This window comes from Camellia sinensis, chromosome 2, assembly GCF_055761805.1.
Source record: "Camellia sinensis isolate YWXY chromosome 2, ASM5576180v1, whole genome shotgun sequence".
Lineage (NCBI taxonomy): Eukaryota > Viridiplantae > Streptophyta > Magnoliopsida > Ericales > Theaceae > Camellia > Camellia sinensis.
In genome coordinates, this window is record NC_138962.1 from 139,591,697 (window position 1) to 139,596,905 (window position 5,209).

The 5,209-nt window shown below is 36.1% G+C and overlaps 1 pseudogene; it reads left to right on the forward strand.

The window, feature by feature from the left end:
- The first annotated feature begins 538 nt into the window (after positions 1-538).
- LOC145819083 (uncharacterized) lies at positions 539-4,859 on the forward strand (annotated as a pseudogene).
- Positions 4,860-5,209: the final 350 nt, after the last annotated feature.

The following is a 5,209-nucleotide window of genomic DNA, read 5'->3' on the forward strand; positions in this document are numbered from 1 at the left end:
CATTGCTGACCAAATAACTAATCCACAAATGAAATTAAAATATCTAGAACTCCGTTATCAACAACAGAAGAAGGAAGAAATCGGTCTTCTTCCTAAACATTACAGTATGAAAGAAGTTTATAAAAGAATTCAGAATACAACTGAAGAAAAACCAATAACTATCCAGGATCTTAAGATGGAAGGAAATGCTTTAAAAGTAAAATTAAGCATTTACAAAAAAATTCACCCAAAAAAAAAAAAAAGCATTTACAAACAGCAAATATAGTTATCAATGTTGATATTAAAAAAATTAATACTTGGACGTGTTAAAAGGGCATAAAACCTTTTTAATTGATTTATCTCCTAGAATGATAAATATCAAGGGCCAAAGATAACTCCAGTACTTTTTCTCTCTTCTTCTTCTTCTTCTTCTTCTTATTCTTATCTATGAGGTCTTTATTTTCTTCTTTCACTTTTTGCATTTTGAAATTTTAAAATAATTTTCACTTGCTTTTTTCTAGTTAACTGTATACACTTGTGCCCAAAAGAAACGTGTCCCATGGATCACCAAGTTCCAGTAGGCCAACAAGTATATTTTCAAGGTCCGTTTCCGATCCTATGTTTCCTCCCTGGCCTGTACAATCCTCATCTGGTGCGCTGCCAGTCTTCCAACCATATCATGTGCAAGGAATGCCCTACTATCAGAGTTATCTAGGAAATGGCCCATTTTATCAGCCACCTTATCCACCAATGGAGGATTCTCGATTCAATGTTGGTTATGGAGCAGGACAGAAAAAACACACCATGGATAGTAGAGATAGCAATGTTGAATCAGAAGCATGGGAGATGGATGCCACCAAAACAAGGTCACATGATGATTTGGAGTTGTGGAGCGAAGCTTCACAAAGCTGGGGACCATAAAAGAAGGCCGGAAGATTAGGTAAAAAGAAATCAGGCATTGTTGTTATTCAGAACATCAATTACATCACTTCAAGAGGGAAGAATTCTTCAGGCAATGAATCCTAATCAGCTTCTAACTCTGAAACTGACAAGGAAGCTGGAGATTTTCAGGTCAGTGCTCCAGATAGGATGCACAAGAACTCTTTGTCCTCAAAAAGAAAACGAGGTCATGGATACGACCTTGCTTTGGACTATGAAATGCAGGCTCATGTTGAAGATGCTGCTTCACTGGATAACAGAAATAAGGAAGTTGTAGTAGATGTCAAGCAAGGGTCCAAGAAGTCAGACAAGGATCAGAAGTCAAAAGTTGCTCCAGATGCTTTAGATAAGAAGACTGTGGGACCAATAAGAAAAGGGAAAAACTTCAAAAATGAGTCCTTTGGATGATACATGAGCTCTTGCTGAAAAACTAAGAGCTTTCAAAGCTGATCTCCAGAAAATGAAGAAAGAGAAGGTACATTGCTTATTATACTTCAACACTCTACAACACAGTGAGAAGGTTAGAAGCAAAACTCCTTGTGATACTTGCGATATCACATCATGGGTTTGAAAAAGAGAAACAGCCTCCCCAGATGCAGGGGTAAGGTTGTTTAACCCTTCGCAAACCCCGCAGTGGCAGGAGCCCCAGTCACTGGGCTGCCCTTTAGCTTTAGCTTCATGTTCTTATAGTTACAGTGCAATTTTCTTTTCCAGCTTAACATGTTTGGCATTCCAATGGACTTCTTATATCTTCAATTTATTTCTTTTACCGGAAGAGGAAGATCGCAAGCGATTGGAAGCTTTGAAGATGGAGAGGGAAAAGAGAATTACAGCAAAAGGCAGTTCGACTGCTCAGTTGGCATCCTCACAGAAAACCCCGAAAACAATTGCCAACAAAACTTGCGCTAAGCTCTGTCAAAGGAACAAAGTTCAGTGATTCAGAGCCGGGATCATCATCTCCTCTACAGAGATCTAAGATAAGAACTGCTTCAACTGGATCCAGTGAATCTCATAAAGCCTCTAAAAGCAACAAATCAAGTAATGGAAGCCACTTTCCAGGGAATAGGTCGACTAGATCAGTTTCATCATTACTAGAGCCAAGGAAAGAGAATAGTGATGTCACTCCAGATCCAAAGGTTCCCATGAATCCAAAGACTATCTGAGCCTAAAACAGTTAGCAGCCCTTATGTTGCTCCAGTGCACGACGTGCTGAATTAGTATCAAAGCCAAAGCTTTCAAATGAACCTGAGAGGAAAGACATATCTGCTATTATAAACCTTGATAAAAGCAAGGCTACAACACTTCCTGAACTTAAGATCAGAACATCTAAAGTGCCTTTGGATGTAGGCCGGAACTCAGCTTAACCAGCAAAATAAAGATAAAGGTATAACAATACCAGAATCCAGCACTAAAAAAGATGAACCTGAATATCTTCTCCTTATGAACAAGGTAACTTTCCAGAAATGGTATATCAGGATTACTTTTATTATAAAACCTTATTTTATCATAAAAGATGTTGTTGCTCTTGTAGACAGCGGTGCTGACATGAATTGTATTCAGGAAGGATTAATTCCTACTAAATATTTCCAGAAAACTACCAAATCACTCACCAGTGCGAGTGGTAATTCTTTGTACATTAGGTACAAACTTCCAGAAGTTTTAATATGTAACCAAGGGTTATGTCTTCCAACTTCATTTGTTTTAATTAAAAATATGTCTCAAGCAGTTATCTTAGGAACACCATTCCTGTGTTTATAAATGCCAATTACCAAAATTGATTCTATTGGCATTCATACAACTTTAAATAATGAACAGATTATTTTTGAATTTATTACAGAACCTTATACAAAAGAATTAGATCAAATCAAAGATCTAGTCAATTTCGAAGAAAAACAAATTAATTTCTTGCAAAAAAAAATACATTTTCTAACTACAGAACAAAGATTACATCAATCTTCTTTACAGAATAAAATTAAATCCCTTAAACAAGAATTCCATACAGAAATTTGTAGTGATGTTCCTAATGCTTTTTGGGAACGCAAGAAACATATAGTTTCTCTTCCCTATGATACGGGATTTGATGAGCGCACTATTCCTACAAGATCACGCCCAAGCCAAATGGAAAAAGAGTATTTAGAACTCTGCAAAACAGAAATTAATATTCTTCTCCAGAAAAAGCTTATCCAACCAAGTTATTCTCCTTGGAGTTGTACAACCTTTTATGTTAATAAAAATGCAGAAATTGAAAGAGGTGTACCAAGATTGGTCACTAATTACAAACCTCTAAATGATGCCTTGAAATGGATAAGGTATCCTATTCCAAACAAGAAAGATCTTTTAGATCGTTTACAGAATGCTATCATCTTTTCAAAATTTGATATGAAATCAGGATATTGGTAGGTTCAAATTGCCGAAAAAGACAGGTATAAAACTGCTTTTACAGTACCTTTTGGGCATTATGAATGGAATGTTATGCCATTTGGATTAAAAAATGCTCCATCTGAATTCCAGCATATTATGAATGATATTTTCAATCCTTATGCAGAATTTGCAATTTGTTATATTGATGACGTTCTCATTTTTTCATCATCAATAGACCAGCATATCAAACATCTTAATATTTTTAAGCATGTTATTATCAGAAATGGTTTGGTGATTTCTGCACCAAAAATGAAACTTTTTCAAACTATAGTTAGATTTTTAGGCCATAACATTCATAATGGCACTATAATTCCAATCAATAGAAGTGTGGAGTTTACATCAAAATTTTTTGATGAAATTAAAGATAAAACTCAATTACAGAGATTTCTTAGTGGTTTAAATTATATTCATGATTACTACCCTAATTTAGCCACAGATGCTGCAATTCTGTATACCAGACTTCGCAAAAACCCTCCACCTTGGGGTCCAGAACATACAGAAACTGTTCGGAAAATTAAGACAAGAGTCAAAACACTCCCTTGTCATGCCTTACCAAATCTAGAATGGAAAAAGATTGTTGAAACAGATGCCTCTAACCAAGGTTATGGTGGCATCCTCAAACAATTCAATCCTAATAGTAAAAAAAAAGAACTCTTACGTTTTACTTCAGGAACGTGGAAGCAAGCAGCTTTAAATTACCCGACAATCAAACAGGAATGTTTAGCCATTGTAAAATGTGTTTCAAAATTCCAGGATAATTTATTAAATCAACATTTTTTAATTCGTGTTGATTGTTTTGTAGCAAAACAAAATCTTTAAAAAAGATGTCCAGAATTTAGCTCAAAAACAAATTTTTGCAGCTTGGCAAAGTTTACTTTCAGCATTTGACTTTGATATTGAATATATCAAAGGTGAACATAATTCTTTACCGGATTTTCTAACTCGTGAATATTTGCAGGGTCCCAATGTCCAGTAGAGGCCAGGGCCCTGGCCGAAGGGGTCGAGGAAGCGGATCTAATCCCTACCATATACAGAATCCATATCATACAAAATTTCCAGGGCTCTCAGCTGCCCTTTTCAGTAAAAAAGGGGAATCTAGCCAAAGTGCTAGAGATGTCCTCCTTACACCTCCAGAACCATATTTACAGAATACAGTAATTGAGGAAACAGTCCTCTATATTAATACAGAAGATGAACAATGGATGACAGATCCATGGGAAATCAAAAGGCTGTATCTTACAACTCAACATTCTCCACTGCATTTTGATCAATACAGATATATCTTTGAACAGATTCTTGTTGAGACAGCGTCGGTTGAGTTCAAACATACTTTGGATGATCCCAACCGGATAGCTAGTCCCATTAACTACAGAAAAGCCACCATCCACAAAATCATGCCTAAATCTTTATTAGAAATTCTTGAAAATTATTTCTCTAATTCAGATTGGATACGGATAAAAGGATTACCACCACTATGTTCCAGAATGGATGATTTGGGGATTAAATATGTACAAGCTTGAGTATTAAGTTTAATTTGTTCAATCAGGTCGGGTTGAGATTCATCAAGGGTCTTTCACCATTTAAAAAAGAAATTGTTTTTTTGGCGGGAAAGCGTATTCTGAAAATCACAAGCAAGATCTCATCTCCAAATCCAAGGGAGACCGAAATAAATCATAAATATAGCAAAGGATTTGGACAGAGAATGATTCTGATTACCGGGCATAGCTTGAAAAGCAGTAACCCATAGATGAAATTGAATATGGATGGGTTCGGGTAAGATAGATGGATCAGGCCCAAACTTATCCCACCAAACAAAAAACAAGTTGGGAATACCAGGTTGGTAAGTTTGGGGGCAAACTTTGATGAACCA